The sequence below is a fragment of the Cornus florida genome, unplaced genomic scaffold (assembly GCF_030987335.1).
Source record: "Cornus florida cultivar Cherokee Brave unplaced genomic scaffold, ASM3098733v1 CherokeeBrave_3.0.0_Hap2_Chr03, whole genome shotgun sequence".
Lineage (NCBI taxonomy): Eukaryota > Viridiplantae > Streptophyta > Magnoliopsida > Cornales > Cornaceae > Cornus > Cornus florida.
The window spans coordinates 48,639,294-48,658,853 of record NW_026775573.1 but is presented as its reverse complement, the minus strand read 5'-3'; positions in this window follow the sequence as shown (position 1 = coordinate 48,658,853).

The window sequence follows — 19,560 nt, the reverse complement described above, 5'->3', positions numbered from 1 at the left end:
CATGAATACCTCATGCCATTTACAATCATGACATTATACAAATTTCCATAGTTTGAAATTAATCACAACAATATAATATGCCTTTATAAAAATTCTAGAAATAGACGTATCATGCTTTCATATAACAAATCCAAGACCTTCAACATAGTGGTTATATTTCATACCTTGACAAAATAAAGTTTTAGCATTTATACACATACAATGCAGACAAAAAAATTTAGTTTAGCATACTTCATCACAAAATTCCAAGTAACATGCATTTTCAACCACATAATCACATAAAACACATTTTTACTTAAAACACTTAAACCATAAACAAAATTATCAATTTAAGCATGGTTAGATTGAAATTAAAGAGGAAAAATTCACAAAAAATCAAAGAAGATATGGATTAGAACACCCATACCTCAAATAGAAGAGCAATCCATGTAAACCTCCAAATTTTCAAAAATCAGAAAATGGGCCAAATGGGGCTTTGCTCCGATTAATACGATGCCCTCATTACGCTCGTCGATTCTGCCTTCAGTGGCAAGATCAAATTCTCAGTGGTGAAGCCTAGATCTTAGCTTATAAGTGTGGCAAAAGAAAAAAAGAAAAATGAGAGAGGGAGAGAACTGACGAATAAAGAGGAGAAATGAAGCTTCAGTAATGACCTTAAGGTCATTTGCAATCACATAATACAATGGTGGGCCCTACAACTTCGTTTTTTAAAAATATCATCCTTTTGACATTTTAATATGTGTGTGTGTATATATATATATATATATATATAGTTATATATACTAATTAAACATAAAATAACCACTTAAATAAACATGAATCCATGTAATTGTATACCAAATAACAATGCATGAAATGCAACAAACCCGAAAAACAATTCTCGTGTGCCACAACTCCGATTACAGGTCCCACTTGGGACCTCCCGGCCCGAAAAATAAAAAAATGCCAAAATGGCAACCAATGCATTTTTAAGAGTCCTAAATTCAAAGAAATGCCTTAACCAACCCTAAAAACTCACCCAGCACACCCCACGGCGTTCGACACACAAAACGAGACAAGGATTAAAATATTCCAGAAGATTAAAAAATCCCCGAAAATGGAAAATAGAAAAGTGAGTAACATTATAAGATGACACCAGGATTTTTAGTGAGGAAACCCCAATTAGTAAAATAGACCAACTGTTTGTGTGGGAAAAACTTTGTCGAATGTGCAGTCCAAAGTAAACCAATCCACCATGTTTGAAACAAAGTACAATCAACTTTGACTCAAACTCATACCCTATCGTTCTACCAAACACCAATTGTTGATAATCCTCTGTCTTTACAACGTCCCGTCCAATAGGTCTTGACCTCAGGCTTAGTCTTGATCTCCGTAGAAAAATTGCTAGTAGATTAAACAACACTCCTCAAATGTTTTGACCCTTTCAAAGTGCGATCGATTTTACCTCTGTTCTTCAAGATCTGAATTTAATGTAGAAAAAGTAGATTTGCTTTTTCTGATCGCTGTAGATGCAAGAATTTGATCACGATCATGATTTGAACAACACTCTAAACTGACTCATGTGTTTTAGAAATAAAGATAGAAAAATCAACTTTGATTTTCTGTAAAATATCTTTCTAATAGGCTTTTAAGAATTCCGAAGTTGTAGTACAAAAGCTGTATCAACCTAGATGTAAATCAAGGTTTATATAGAATTTTCAAAGACCTAGATATACATAGGAAAAGGTAATTTTGGTGCATAGGGCTTTTGGAAGAATTCTAAACCAAATAGGAAGTTTAGACTGAACAGGAAACAATTACCTAAACTGTATTAGCAGTTGAAACCGCTAGCCAGGAAGTGGAACCGGTTCCCAAAGGACATAATGGATTCTTTGCAGTTAAGGTTCTTGAACCCGTTCCCACTTAACAAAATTCTGAAGAAGGTTTAAAACTTAGAAAAAATTCTGTTTTGGTGACGTTGAAGAATATACCACGTAAGTATAGTGTCGTAAGTGGGAAACAACTTCCTAAAGTGTTGTTCATACCTTTTTCATAGATCAAAGATTATCAAACTTGAACAACCTTCCAATTCCACAGCCGATCTCGATGTTGATATGGTAACTTTGAGAATTACAACTCGGTCGGACTTGTTTTGATATTGAAATTTGCCAATTACAAAAATTATATCTCATAATCTCTGATGTGTGCTCGGGAGCTATCAATAATAAAACCACTACACAAGAGCACAACTTCCTAAGAAAATGGCTGAGTAGGGTACCGATCCACGAGGATTGCTGAACTTATGGTAATCAAGTTCCAAAGATTAATTTCGAGTTTGTTATTATCACAAGAGATAGGTTGATTTGTTTGATTTGTTGTTTGCATAAAAATTAAGATAACTAAATTGAATTCAAATAATGAAATATCAATTAGAGGGAGGCTAGGGAATTGAGTTCACCAAGACCTTGTAATCATGCATGCTTGTAAGTAACTTGGGGATACAATTACGTGTGATGTGTAAGGTATAGAAATATTAAACAACTACAACACTTTTCTAGAAAATCATGTAAGTCATTGACTAAGCATAACCTATCTGCGGTTGGCATGACTCATCCACCTAAACTAGGGTGTGGTATGAGCCATCTTCCCTGGGCATGGCCTATCAAGGTCTTTGACATTACAAGTTTTAACACATGAATTAAATCCTCTAGCATAGACTATCTTTGGTTAGCACGGACTGTCTAACTAACTACATTAATCTAAGGTTGTAGTATGATCTGTCTTCCCTTGGCATAATCTATCTAAATTTATATAAATCATGCCTATAATCCCATTTCATGAATAACAATTTCCCTTGTCAGATATGAAAATATAAAGTGTATAAGTAGTCAATCATGCTTCTAAGACAAGACTTACATAATATATATACTCATATATAAATATTCTACCCAGATTGTAAATCAATTCAATGTAAAAACATCAATTCATAAATACATCAACATCTTTATTCATGAAATCTATAACATACAATTGTTTTCCCTAAAACAAAATACAAGACTACATGATTATTAATCGAGGCTACCTCAATCCCATAGAAGGGGATTTAGCTTATCCTGGTGGTGGCAGGGACTCTGATGGTTAAAGAGGAAGACTCCATCTTCGACTCCATGGCAACCCAATACCAAGAACACTCAAGAATCCCAGCAAATTCTTACTTTCTATCTCTAGAATCCACAACTTTTTTCTCTAAAAATGATATATGATATTCCAAGATATGTATATGAGTTATATACATAAGATGAGAGATATATATAACCAAATACAATGTAGCAATCTCTATGTAACCCCTTCTGCCAGAATCAGTCAAAATCCTCCATTAAAATCATGTATTGAAGTGGAGAGGAGAGAGAAAAATAACTCCCATTTTGAATTCAGTCATTAATTAGCAGGTTGGCAACAGAGGTATGTAACTTTGTTCACCATTTTTCACCTCTCAAACGTGGAATTGGATTTCCATTAAAATATGAAATATTTAGAGATATGAGTCAGCATTGCACAGAATCAAACCTTGCGTCAATTGGATTTTTAACCAGAGAGTTATGCCCTTTTTTACCGCAGGTGCTAAATGCTGAGTGTCAGCCTGGCAGTAGTGGCATGCAACTTTCTTCACCAGTTTTGACCTCTCAAACGTGAGAATTGGACTTCTATTAAAGCATGAAATATTTAAAGCTCTGAGCTATCTTTCCACAAAATCAAAGAGTGCAGCATTTGGAGGTCGGAGCAGATAGTTATGGCCAAAATTCTATAGGAGTGCAATGTAGGTTTTTGCTAGAATTGCTCCTTACTTCTTCACGGAAATGGCCATTTTGCTTGATATTGAACTTGGGCCAATGAATCCAACCTTTTTCCTCCTTGTAATGCTGAGTGTAACCATGGTCCATTGGGCCATCTTTCATTAGAAATCATTGGCTTCGCAAGCTTGCGTCCGAACGCCAGGAAGTGCGTTTGGACGCTGAGTGTCCAAGGCTTCCTTGGTGCGCGCACAGGGTGCTGGTATCGCAGGGCTGTGGCATTGGGCGTCTGGACGTAAATTTACGAGGCTATTGGAATTTCAATTCTTTAATTGTTGATCTTGAGCTCTGAAGGGTGTCCGAACGCAAGAAATGCACTAGGAGAGTGCGTCCGGACGTAAGGCTTGTTCCTTTGAAATTGAATTATTCTTTTGCTTAGCTTCCCAGGTCTGACTTCATTCTTAGGCTGACTATGATCTTTAGGCTCTAAGTCCATTTTTGTCGGGTTCCGTAGCTCACCAATTCCCTTTTCTATAAAAAGCCATTAATATCCCCTTTACACCATTTTGGAGGTAAGCCCTAAAAATGACAAATAAACTAAAAGCTATATAAAACATACTTGATTAACATGCTAAATAGACTAAATAATGCAATTAAGGGTGCTTAAATATGAAATATTTGACGCTTATCAATCTCCCCATTTGGCAATTTCATGACAAAACCTTCAAAACAAATATAATCTACCCACGCAAAAAAAAAAAAAAAAAAAAAAAAATTATTACAAATTGTCAAGGATACGGAATTTTTCTTCTCTATTTTCTTCTCTTCTTAGACAAAATTCTACCGAATTTCCTGCACATTGATAAAGCAAAACTGCCAGTGAAAGTTTAATAAAATAATTTATAAAAACTCCCCATGAATAAATTATCCAAAATTTCAGATTTTCTCCCCCTTAATTAATCATTGTTCTCCCCCTTATTGGAACAAAATTGACAAAACAATTAATCATTAGAGCGAAGAATATAGAAGAGAAATAGTTAGTTCAGTTAAAACATGTCATTAATCAAAAATAATAATATCCAAAAATAATGACAAAGTTAACTGAACAAAGTATGATGCATGAATGTATAAATGAGATAACAAACGATCAAACATTAACATCACCCTCAAAAGGAACAGTAGTAGTCAGAATAACATCAAAATCACCACCATCACTACCACTACCATCCTCATCATCATCATCATCTGTCTCCTTATCCTCAACAACTAAAGATGGATCTGGAGGAGCAGGTCTGTAGATATCCTTAGTAGAACCACCTGCCTGCTGTCCTGTAAGCAATCTCACCTCAGCTTGGAGATCATAAATCGCATCAAGCATGGCCTACTAATTATGAAGAAGTAGAGAATACAACAGATTCACATAATCTCTCATGAAATTCCCTTTGGAGGGAAATATCTATGTAATATTCGAAATATGAGATGGAGCAGTGTCTGAACCCCTTAGAACTTTCCTTGCATTCTCCCTTGCAGAATTAGTTGTTTAAGGCACGAAGATCTAACTTAAACATAATCTCCTTATGATGAGCTCGGGGAGGAAGCATAATCTGAAACTTCCTATAGAGTCCCATGATGATCATAGGGAATGGAGAAGACTTCCTTTTGGTATTGCTCTTGTAGTGAACAACCATCAAATTCACGATAGAAGGGGCAATGTGAATCTTTGCTCCAATAGCAAGAAGATATAACATTTGAGCCTGATCTAAAATAATCACATCTTTATTCCCAAAATAGTCAAGGTTGGCCATAACAAACAAATTCAGAAATGCTGCCTTATTAGTTAGATAGTGAGAAGGGAAGTGGTCAGTATATCTCGGAGAGCCTGGAATGCATAAGGCATTATAAATCTCCTGCCATTTAGGCCCTGACTCTGTAAGAGGTAGAACATAGCTTGTACTGCTAATCTTCTTCGGAATGCCCAAGATGTCACAGATACCTTCTTTCATGAGGTAGTCAGTCCCAAAAAATAGAAACCTCAAAATACCCATCGTCATGAACTCGATGGATATTGGAGTAGAAATAGTGTATTATGTCAGAAGAGTAGCTACGCTCTGTTGGAACCAATATATTAAAACGGGGAATATCAAGGCTTAGAGGCGCGTAATCGCTTCTTGAAGATAGTTGAAGCCTCTCCCACGTGCAACGGAAGACAAGTGGCAGCACTATCTCCGGGATTCAACTAAGCCCAGATATCAAAGCTGTATGTTCATAAAGGTTGCACTTCTTCTTTATGAACCTGTGTATTTATCTCCGTCCGATCAACAGAAAATATGAAACTCACACACTCAAACTCAATAATTTGAAAAAAAACGCTTTTCAAATATATTTTAATTAACTCTAACTAGTTTAGAGAGAGTGTATATTGTAGGATTCGTAAGCCTACTATTTATACTAGTAGTAATGGGGATAGTAATGGGGATGTAATTAACTTATATTAATGAAGGTATTTAATTTCCATAAATAACATATAAGTTAAAGTAAGTTAATACATTAAATGAAGAAAACTTTATTTATAGTTTATTAAAACTTCATTAAGACATCTGTTGGAATTTTAGGAAATTAATAAGTAATTAATTTGAAACACATAACTCCAACAATCCCCCACTTGTTTCAAATTCAGTTTGTTGATCGGTACAGTTATGTGCATCAATAATGGTGTCTTTTGGACTTGAACCATTACCTAGTATAAGTATCCTTGATTTCATCTAGGAACTTGGTGAACGATGTCTTGAACCAAGAACCACATTGATGAAGAAGAAATACTACACACACATTACTGTTCGGAGATAAAGTACTAAAGCTTGACACGTTTCGGCCATGTGTCCGGAATCCGTACTTCTGAGTGTCGTTAAGGATCAAGCCTGTCTGGATCCTATAGAAGCGACCCTACTTCCACACTCAGATCGGTGTGTCCATCAAGAGTGACCTTGCACACTCCAACCGAATATCGATTATGGACTCATTAAGAGAATTTAATCTCACCCTCTTCATTACAAGATAAATCGGTGAATCTATCAAGAGTGATTGTGTACACCCCAATCGGAAATCCGATCTATAGAATTCATTAAGAGACTCATGTCTCAGCCTCCTCATTGATTATACGGTGAATCTATCAAGAGTGATCCTGTACACTCCAATCGAAAATCGATCTATAGATTCATTAAGAGATCTAAATCTCAACCTCCTCGGTTACAGGATTGAGTACCACATCACATTATAGGGAAAGGAACATTGATGTGCTCACACAAGTTGTTATGTTACTTGTTTTTCCCATTGAACCCAGGAGAAATATCACTGGGTTGGGTTCCCATAACAGTACAACTTATTCAATTACAGGCTTTAATCCCATCCCTTTCGATGTCTCGAACACTTGGTCCTTACCCAAGCCCTTTGACAATGGATCTGCCAATTTTGATTTGGACTTCACATACTGAGTAGAAATAATTCCATCAGCTAGGATCCTTCTCACATGATTGTGCTTTAATCGCACCTGTCTAGATTTTCCATTGTAACACTCACTGTTAGCTCGAAGTATTGCAGCCATATTGTCACAATATATTGTCAAGGGTGGTATTGGCTTGTTCCATATCGGGATATCTTCCAATATGCTTTTCAACCATTCAGCTTCTTCTCCGGCAGAGGAAAGTGCTATAAACTCCGATTCCATAGAGGAATGAGTTATACATGTTTGCCTCTTTGATTTCCATGAAATCGCTGCTCCACCCAATGTGAAGATCCAGGCAGTCACAGATAATGAGTCTTCTCTGTCAGAGTTCCATGTAGCATCGCTGTACCCTTCGATTACAGCTGGAAATTTGCCATAGTGCAATCCATAATCCATAGTACCTTTCAAGTACTTTAGGATTCTCAGCAAAGCATTCCAATGCTCCTTTCCTGGATTGCTTGTGTACTTACTCAAAGTACCCACTGCAAAGGCTATATCTAGCCTTGTGCAGTACATTGCATACATAAGACTGCCGATAATCCGAGAATATTCGAGTTGATCCATCGTTTTACCTTGATTACGTACCAACTTCACACTAGGATCAATTGGAGTAGAGACTGCAGAATCTGAAAAGTGATTAAACTTTTTCAGAATCATCTCGATATAGCTGGACTGCGTAAGTGCTAGACCATTTTGGAACCTCACGATTTTGATTCCTAGAATCACATCAGCCTCGCCAAGATCTTTCATGTCAAAACTAGAAGTTAAATACTTCTTAGTTTCTATGACATTTTCCATGTCTGTCCCAAAAATGAGCATATCATCAACATAGAGGCAGATTATAACACCAGAGTTTCCTTGAAATCTACTGAAGATGCATATATCTCCTCCATTAATCTTAAATCCAGCAGATATCATCACCTTCTTAAATTTCTCGTGCCACTGCTTAGGAGCTTGTTTCAAGCCGTATAATGACTTGATTAATTTGCACACCTTCTTTTCTTGTCCAGGTAATACAAACCCCTCAGGTTGCTCCATATAGATTTCCTCTGCTAGATCGCCATTGAGGAAAGCAGCCTTTACATCCATCTGATGAATTATCAAATTATTGATAGCAGCTAAGGTAATCAAAAGCCTGATAGAAGAAATTCTTGCAACAGGAGCAAAAGTGTCAAAATAGTCAATCTCCTTCTTCTGCTTGAAACCTTTTGTTACCAATCTAGCCTTGTACTTATCCAGCATTCCGTCTGACTTTAATTTCTTCCTGAAGATCCACTTGCAACCAATTGGCTTGCAACCAGGAGGAAGATCCACCAATATCCAAGTATTGTTGGATATAATTGAATGCATTTCATCATCGATTGCTTCTCGCCAGAATGGAGCATCATGTGAGGACATCGCCTCGGAATAAGTTACAGGATCATTCTCGATCATGAGAGTATAGAAGTCTGGTCCAAAGGACTTTGGCTTAGCAATTCTAGAGCTCCTCCTTGGTTCAATTTCTTCTGAAGGATCAGAGGATTTTCTCTTCATTGTATTAGAATCTAAAGGAATATCATGTTCATTTTTACCTTCTCTCTTCGGAAAAATATTCTCGAAGAAATTCGCATGAACTGACTCGATGATTGTATGAGGCGAAGGAGACTCCAAATTCAAGAATCTATAGGCTTTACTGGTTGTTGAATAACCAATAAATACACAATCAATGCCTTTATGACCAATCTTCGACGTCTGCTGATATGGTAGTCTAACATGAGCTAAGCAACCCCAGACTCTGAAATAATTAACATTCGGCTTTCTTCCTCTCCACACTTCATATGGAGTCATATTGACTTTCTTATGTGGGACTCTGTTGAGAATGTGGCAAGCAGATAACAAAGCTTCTACCCACATATTTTTAGGTATGCCCGAATTGGTAAGCATTGAGTTCACCATTTTTGTCAAAGTTCTGTTCTTTCTTTCAGCTACTCCATTTTGTTGAGGAGTATAAGAGGCTGTCAGTTGTTTTTCGATTCCTTCATCTTCACATAGATGTTGAAACTCAGACTTGATGTATTCTCCTCCTCTATCTGATCGAATAACTTTTATGTTTGAATTCAGTTGCTTTCCAACTTCTGCTTTATATGCCTTGAACTTGTCTAAAGCTTTATCTTTAGATCGTAAAGTATAGACATAGGTATATCTAGAATTATCATCAATAAATGTGATAAAGTAACGATGCCCTCCACGTGATAAAAAGTCCATTTCACATACATCAGTATGGATCAATTCCAATAGAGTGGATTTCCTCTCTATCGAATAGAAGGTTTTCTTAGTAATTTTGCATTTACTACAAGTCACACATTGATCCATATGTGTTTTATCACAAACTGTGATTAACCCCTCATTAACCATTTGATTAATAGACTTAAAATTCACGTGGCCTAATCTACCATGCCATAAATCAATTGACTCAGCAATATAAGCAGAAATTACTTCATTTTCAACATTAAGTTTAAACATACCATTTGCAGCATAGCCTTTCTCGACAAACACACCATTCTTAGACAGAATGAAATTATCAGATTCAAAAACCATCTTGAATCCATGCTCGGAGAGGAGGGCACCAGACACCAAATTCTTGCGAATATCTGGAACATGTAGCACATCTTTCAGAGTAATCACTTTTCCGGAAGTAAACTTTAAGTCCACGCTTCCTTTACCCACAACCTTGGAAGAGGAAGAATTTCCCATGAACATTGACATTCCATCCCCCACTATTTCGTAGGTTTTGAAAGAGTTAAGATTCGTTGCAATATGACGAGTTGCTCCAGTATCAATCCACCACTCCACTGAGGTTCCAATGACAAAAGCCTCAGTGATTACAGCAGTTAGATCTTCCTTAGCGTATTTCTTAGGCTCTTTCTGGTTCATGAGATCAGCCTTTCGTTTTCGACAATCTTTAGCAAAATGACCGATCTTATGACAATAGAAACACCCTTTGTCTTTTGGATTTGCACCGGAGCCAAAACGTATTTCAGAAGACTTGGCTTTCAAATCATTCTTCTTGTGATTCTTCTTAATGGTTTTGTTGTGAGACCTTTCCTCAACAACATGAGCTTTTACTGTTGTTTCTTTAGAATCTTGCTTGACATCACGATTTTTGGTTTCTTCTTCAATGAAGATGTGTTGCATTAATTGCTCTAGAGTAATATCTTCCTTTTTGTGCATGAGTTTATTCCTAAAATCCTTCCAAGATAGAGGGAGTTTTGTAATAATAACCCCTACATGGAAGTTCTCATCAAGAGACATTCCAGCAGCAATAATATCATTTGCTATGAGTTGAAATTTCTGTGCTTGCTCAAAGATTGACCTTCCATCTTCAATCTTGAAGCCCACATAATTAGAAGCCAAGAAATTTTTGGTGCAAGCCTCCTCAGTTGTGTAGACTAATTTGAGAATGTCCCACAACTCTTTGGCGGTCTTGCATTTCTTCGAGTATTGATCATAAAAGGTGTTAACCATACCATTAAGGATATGATTACGACAAAAGTAATCATTGTCAATCCACCTTGAGATCTTCTCGTTGATCGAACTAACTTGATCAGATGGCGTCTTGTCTCCTGGAGGAGTTGGACATGGCTCAGTCAAGACATAAGCAATTTTCAATTGTCGAAGGCAAAATTCCATTTTTCCTTTCCAACGAAAGTAATTTTTACCATCAAAAGCCTCGATATTCGGTTGAAAAACTGAAGAAATAGCGTTGGACAGCAACGATGATGAAGCCATTGGAGAGAAAACTATCTTCAAATTGTTGGAACCAATATATTAAAACGGGGAATATCAAGGCTTAGAGGCGCGTAATCGCTTCTTGAAGATAGTTGAAGCCTCTCCCACGTGCAACGGAAGACAAGTGGCAGCACTATCTCCGGGATTCAACTAAGCCCAGATATCAAAACTGTATGTTCATAAAGGTTGCACTTCTTCTTTATGAACCTGTGTATTTATCTCCGTCCGATCAACAGAAAATATGAAACTCACACACTCAAACTCAATAATTTGAAAAAAAACACTTTTCAAATATCTTTTAATTAACTCTAACTAGTTTAGAGAGAGTGTATATTGTAGGATTCGTAAGCCTACTATTTATACTAGTAGTAATGGGGATAGTAATGGGGATGTAATTAACTTATATTAATGAAGGTATTTAATTTCCATAAATAACATATAAGTTAAAGTAAGTTAATACATTAAATGAAGAAAACTTTATTTATAGTTTATTAAAACTTCATTAAGACATCTGTTGGAATTTTAGGAAATTAATAAGTAATTAATTTGAAACACATAACTCCAGCACGCTCTATGGTAGTGAAGAAGAGCCAGCTGTTCCTCTCAATGTACTCTACGAGCTTGTGACCCGCACTATTTCTGAGCTTCTTTAGATTCACATTTCGTTCAGATTTCATTGGCCCGCATTTGTAAACTTTTGTATACACCTTCCATGTGTGCTTATTATAGAAGTGATCATGAGTGAATAATACCTTCCTAGTATCAGATTGAAGGATGCCCATTTGGTACCTCAGTGGTAGGAGAACCCGAGTCCATAGGAAACGACAGCATGTCCCTAGGAGCATTTGAACCCTCTTGAGGTTCACGAATGGAGATAGTGGTTCTCGCTCTTTTGGGAGGCCTTGGAACTGCAATTCCTTTATCCTTGGCTTTTTTTGGATATTCTTGGAGCCATTTGATGTTAAAAAAATTTTGGTTTGAAGCTTTGAACTTCACTTGGTAATTTTATCGAACACTTGGCGTGCACCCCGAACTTTGTACTTGAGAATTCTTAGTTTAGACCTTCAAATCCCCCAAAAATCAATTCTACAATGTTAAAACCCAAGTCTTCAATCACTTCAACAACCCAAAATCTCAACTCAATCGCAACTAAATCCTTTAAAATTCTCTTTCAAACACAAACTCCAAATTTAATCTTCAAATCCCAAGTTTTAATCTTCAATACTCAATGTCAAGGCAATAATCAAGATATGCAATTGAGTGTATGCAATAATATAATGAGAATTATGCACTTGAAGATGTATATGAGATGTATATAAATGATGGAAGTAAGATGTAACGACCCGAATCGGAGGTTCGAATTGCTAACCGGGTCCTTAACCAAACCCGAGGACACACTAGGGGTAAAATGGTCATTTTACAAAATGAGAGGATAATCTACCCTTAAACTAGTCAGATGAAGTTAAAAACAATCATTGTAGTCATTCCATGATGTTTGAAGAGGTGATACAGTTAATAGTTATGATTTCCGAAAAGTGCCTTTACTAGGTTCAAGGGAAATTCTGACACTATTCCACTAAAATAACCATATATATCAACATGAATGGAATTTGAAGATGAGGTTGGTCTCATTGGAAAGCTAACCCAAAATCCTTAAAAATGGACTCAAGAATGACCCTATTTGGATTCGGAACGAAGAAGTTATGACCGCCCGAAGTCAGGTGATCAAAACTGACAAGCTGCCAAGATAAAATGTTCACGCTGGGGGACTTAAAGAGTTCAATGGGGCTAAACCGGTTCAACATGGGTAGTGTGCCCAACAGTGAACCAAAAGTACCTCTTGAACTGGTTTAATAGGGCTGAATCGGTCCAAGATGACTAGAACCTAAATTTTTACCCAGAAAAGGCCTAAAATTGTGAACATAAACATGGGTACCCTATTTGGTCCCTTGGTGACCTTATTCAAAGTTTAAACCTGTCCCAAAACATAAATTTGGTGATGAAAACAACACAACTGGGTACCAATACATTGAAATGAAACCATACATGAGTCCGTTACACCATTTAAAGTTAAATAAGTCCGTCATACATCAAAATATGGCCTTAAGGCCTTATATGGATTTCAAAATCATAATTAGACCACAAGATACAAGAAGATGGTCTCAAAACCATTTCTACCCATGAATTAGATACAAAAGGCACCTAACATAATTTACAACAAAAGGGTGGTATATATACATACACATCAAGCACAAAAGAAGTCCAAGTCTCTATCAACCTGACTAAACTTGTGGTGGATTGTCGTCCACCACTTCCTTTCTGTATCCTAAAAAATATTATTAATAAAGGGGTGAGCCAACTGCTCAGTAGGAGGTGCCTAAGACACACCTCTTATGACCCCGTGAATCCACACAAAACATAGAACAAAGAAGAACGGGATCATGCTACTCAAGGGAAAAATATAACCATAATATCAACAACAATAATCCAAGTCATAAACGAACCATGCCATGCTATGGAATGCAATGTCATGCGATGTCGCTCCCTATTTCCAAAACCTTTTCCGTCATCATTTCCAAACCGTTAGTGTAACCCGTCCCATGGCAACTCCATTGCGGCACGAGAGAAAGGTTGGCTAACTGTCCTTGACCCATGGCAACTCCATGGCGTCATTTGGAGCCTAGGTAACTCAACCACGCTAGGGCAGTCTCCTTAGTTCCCTCTAGGTCGCATTAACGCCACGAACCTTAGGCAACTCCTAGGAGACTGGATTTTCGCAAAACTTTTCATCAAAACTTTTTCCCGAAACCATTTTTCTTTCTTTCCATTTTAAATCAAAAAATTCCTTTTTTCTTGCCCAATGTCATGCATGAATGCATCATGCCTTTCCATACCATAATTCTTCACATATTCACATTTAAACCACATATCATATTTAAGAGAAATTGTGCAATACAAATACCATGCTTTCACATTATAATTATGATAATTTAAATACACAAGGCATGGAATAAAATCACTTAAAACATGTTTTTTCATAACACAATAATCAACACATAGTCACATACATTTAACAACACATAAGATCATGTATATACACATAAAACACATGTCTCAAGAATTTAATAAAAAATTTAAGCAAGTTTATACATTCAATTGAAGAGATAATTCACAAAATCAAAGAGATTGGGCCTTAGGAAACCCTTACCTCAAAGGATGCAAGAAGCCTCAATTCCAAGCCCTAATTTAAAAAATCCCAGGGTTGGCCAAATGGTGATTTACTCCGATCAAAATGAAGAGCTCGACGAGCTCTCTAACTTTGCCTTAAGTGGCACTATCAAATTCCCAAGGGGAAAGCTAGATCAAGCCTTAAATTGATGGCAAAAGAAAAAGAAAAAAAGAATTATGAGGGAAAGAGATAGTGGTGTGAGAGAGAGTGATTTGATGAGTGAAAAAAAAATGTCCTTAAGGCCATTAAGAGAAATAAAGATGGTGGGTCCCACTCACTTTAAAAAATAACACCTTTTACTATATATATATATATATATATAAATTAAATTCCAACCACACAATTTTAACACACCACCATAAAATTATGCATAAAATAACAATACATGAAATGCAATGGAACCGCTACGCAACCCTCGTACACAACAACCCCGGTAGCGGGTCCCACCTGAAACCTTCCGGCCCGAAAACGGAAAAATGCCGAAATGGCAACCAGTGTATTTCCAAGAGTCCTGAACTCAATGAAATGCCCCAACCAATTCTCAGACACACCTAACACACTCCACGGTGTCTGACACGCAAAACAAAAAAAGACAAAAATACACTCGAAAAATAAAAAAATTCCAGAAAATGAAAAATGGTAAAAATTGGAAACATTACATAAGATAAAGGGAGAGTATGCAATATATAGGGAGATAGGTTTGTGTAGCAATGCCCAAAAATGTGCAAAGTGGCATAAGCATTGATTGCATTGTTAGTTTCATGATGGCCTTGTGTGTGTGTGAATGTGATCAAGTTAATACATTTATATTGTCGCTAATGCCATGCATAGTTTATTTTATTATTTTCTCCGGAATAACATGATCCTCTTTTCTTGATCTCCCGTTCTATATGTGTTTATTCACGGGGCTTTAAGAGCCATGCCTTTGGCATACTCTACTAAGCGGTGGTGCTCACCCCTTTATTATAACCATTTTTTAGGTACCGAGACTTAGAATTGAACAGAGTGAGGATGGGGATTTATTTTGGATAGCTACCAACTGTTTTGTTTAAATTGAAATAATTGTAAATTATACTTTTGGAACCAAGTATTATCTTAAGTTTGGAAAAATTATAATGAAGTATGTACTTGTTTTGTTTTAAGCTTAAGCTATGACTTGTATTAATTTTGCAGTTAGAATTGGTTTTGAGACCATTCATTTGCCTTTTGTGGTCTCATTAGGATTTCTATCCCTTGTACGGCCTTATGGCCATATAAAAATGTAACCGGATTCATTTTATCCTATGTGATGTATTAAGTTCGTTTAACGTTTATATAAATACATGGATGTCAAGTTGTCGTGGTATTCGATTAAATAGATGTTTTTGGGATAGGGTCACTTCATTTTTAAGTTCATAAATGAGCCCGGGTGTGTTAAAGGTCTTGAGAAACTAAAAACTGATATTTTCTCATGCTTTCAAGGCCTGTCGACTGGCTGATGATATAAGCTAGCCGAGTGACAGTGCATTTTTGGATTTCAGGATTATTGTTTCGGTCGGCTGACCGTCATTGTTAGTCGACCAAATCTCCAGTTTCGGCCGGCTGACATAGGGTTTCAGCAGATCAAAATAGCCCAGTCACAAGTTTTTAAGACCCATCTTCATTTGACCTTATCTCCTTCATTTTAACAACAAATTGGGTCAAACTAGAGTTTAATTTCATGGATTTTAAGTTGGCTTTCCAATGGGACCAATCTCATCCATATAACCCAATTGTAGAGGAAGTTATGATGGTTTTAGTGAGGACTACTTCAAGAGTCTTCTAGACCCCAAATGACCCTTTCGCCTTTTGTGTCCTCGGATTCGGGTAAGGACCCAGATAATGGTTTGGACCCCCGGATTTGAGCCGTTACAAAGTTGGTATTAGAGCTTTAGGTTCAAAAACCTAAGGATGATGGGTAAGGTTGACCTCGATGGGAATCAGAATTTGAATTGATGCTATTACATGCTTACGTGATATTTGTTTGTAGAGTTGAAAACATGACTAGTTATTATGTAATTAATTGATGATGTAGCTATTAAATTTAAGCATGCTCAGTTGAAATGTGTTTATGTGCAAAGCGACTATGTGATTGGCTAAGTGGTAAAGTTTTAGAATATGTTTGATAAACTACATGTTTATTTGATAAAGTGTTATAGTAATAATAATAACAGGGTAAAGTACAGCAACACCCCTGAGGTTTGCCAAAAGGACGCACAGATGAAACTTAACTTATTTTGGGACAAAGACACCCCCTCGTATGAAATTCTATCCAAATAAGGCCTTAAATCTTCTGAAAAGATGAAATTACCCTTAATATTAAAATCAGATTTATTATGAAATATCAGATATAATAAAAAGACACAATTGCCCTCTTCTCTCCCTCACCCTGTTCTCTTCCACCTTCACCTTCATCTCTGCCTCCAAACCTAATGCCATGTCGTCGCCGGGCTGGTTCTCAGAAAATTCAAAATGCATTAACTCTGTCCAGATAAATAAAGTACAACACTCCACATATATCCAATCATACAATTAAAAAATATATATTTTAAGTAATTGCAGTAATAAATAATCATGGCTTTGACCAAACAAAATTATTGTATTATAACCCTAGAGTTTAAGAAAAAATTGTGCATAATTTGTTTATTCAACAACCATTAGCAATATAAATTTTGGGTGGTTTAATTTATTTGGGTGTTTTACATATTATACGATTTGGGAAGTGGCGGATTCCGGCGCCAGAGAGCATGAAAAGGGTTGATAGAGGAGGTAAATGTGGGATGGTGGTGGATTATAGGACGACGGTCACGATGTTGCCGGTGGCTTGAATAGCCGGAGAGGAGGGACGGTAGATGGTCGTGCTTCAGAAAAGACTGCGCAATCGGTGCCGTCTTGTTGGATGATCTGGATCCCGACGGTGATTGAGCCCATATGCGCAAGGGGCTGAGTGTTGACACCCTTGTTGGTAAAGTCGCATGGGTAATGACATGGTAGTGTTTGAACTACAGGTGGATAGTATTTTCACATGGATTAGAGTTGGAATTTCATGTAAGAGTCATAAAGATGAGAAAAGCCTTTAAGATCATAGTTTTAGTATTTATCTTTTAGTTGGTTTTAGTTAAATATTAGTAGTTATCCTAAAGATAGTTTAATTTAAATATATTGTTTGTTATGTGATAGAGTCATTAAGTAAGTCAAGTACTTGAAGTTAGTAGTTTTGTTTTTACGTTATTCTATAAGTAATTGTAGGTATGCTTTGAAAGAGGTCCAACACCCTCAGAATCTTTAATTTATTATGTTTACTTTCTCAAGCTATTTTCCCTATATAACATCCTTGCAATTTTTCTATCTCGTTCTATTTCTCTCCCTCTATTTCTTTCCTTATATCTCTTTCTATATCTAGATTTTCTCCCCTTTCTATTCTCAATCTATTACTATAAATTATTCATTGTAAAAGTCCTTTTAAGGCAATTCTGAACTCAAAAGAGGAGTTTTACTGTTCCTTTTTTGTCACATCGTCTGAAAGTCAACCTTCTTAAAGGGACTGTAGTTGACAATTTACACTTGAACCATGTAATTGGTTCTGGCACGCCCGTATTACATCGATTTAGAATCGGATCTAACCAGTTGATTTTAGCGTCAACATTTTTGGCAAGCCCGGTGGGACCCCACTAGGTGAGTGATTTCTAGTAAAAATATGCAGTTGACTTCTCAATCGATGTACAAGTATTCTGATCAGTCAAATCAGCTGATGTACCAGTATTCTAATCAGCCATATGGTTGGCCAGACATTTATCAGCAACCAGTTGCTAATTATCGGCATGTTCCAGTAGTCAATTATCGATAGACGCCGACAGCCGCTGATTATTGGTAGACGCTAATAGTCGATTATCGGCAGATGCCAACAGTAGATTATTGGCAGGTTCTAACAGCTGATTATTGGCAGGTTCTAATAGCTGATTATCGGCAGACGCCAACATTCGATAAATGGTAGATGCAAACAATCGCTGATTATCGGCATATTTTAGTAATCGACTATCAGCAGACGCCAACAGCCACTGATTATCGGCATATTCCAGCAGTTGATTATCGGCATGTTCCAGCAGTCGATTATCGGTAGACGCCAACAGTCGATTATCGGTATGTTTTAGCAGCCAATTATCGGTATGTAATAAATCAACAAATGAGAGAAATAAGATCCCAACTAAATCTCCAAATGGGAGAATTTAATCAAGTACTTGCCAATTATCAGTAGGAGAATTAGGAGATTAAAGCAATGATAGCTTAGTTTTTAGCCCTAATCCAGGCTGAGGTAGTTCAGCAATGTCCACCAGCACTACCAGCGGCTACTGGGGGGCATGTGATTGCTAACCTCCAACAAAAGTTAGTTGATTCATACCCTTTACTTCAGCCTGCTTATTGTAGTGAGGTTATGTTTGCCGATCAATGGACTTTTGGACATGATGCAGTCCTGCCGATTGAGCTAAATGTAAAATCGGCTGAAGGGAAATCAGCTAAGAAAACTCCTTGTTGGCATAATTTTATTCATTTAGTACAACTTGTGATGTTTTTAATTTTCATCATTTTCTATTTTTGGAATTTTCTGTTTTTGGCAAGGGCAATTTTGTCTTTTCACGTTTTGCGTACTGGACACCGTGGGGTGTGTCAGAGAGTTGGTTGGGGCATTCCATTGAGTTTAGAACTCTTGGAAATGCAAGAGTTGTCATTTAGGCATTTTTTCATTTTTTGGGCCGGACGGTCCCGTGTGGGACCCGCCGTCGGCATTGTCGGGTACAGGAGTTTTAGTGGGGTTCATTTGCATTTCATCCACTTTATTTTGATGTGTTCATATGATTTATTGTGGTGTGTATACATATATATGCGTGGTAGAAAAGAAAAAGGAAAAGTCAAAGTAGGATTTTGGTGGTGGGGCCCACCACTCACCCATTTTGTATGACCAAGAGACTGAACCTCTCTCTCTTTCTCTTCTCTTCTTTTTTCTTTGCTTTTTGCATCAAAACTTTTATCTTTGATTTTTTTCTCAACCGGTGGGAATTTTTGGATGCCGTTTGCGGCAAAATGAAGAGTTCGGCAAGATCTTCACATAGATATAAACAATTTCAGCTTTGGTGCACCCTAGGGATTTCGAATTCTAAGGCATAAATTGGGGATTTTTCATCTTCTTGAAGGCAGGGGTTCTTAATTTACAAATCTCTTACTCATTTGTGAATTTCCTTCGTAATTTGCTACTTAGCATGCTAATTTGAGTTGAT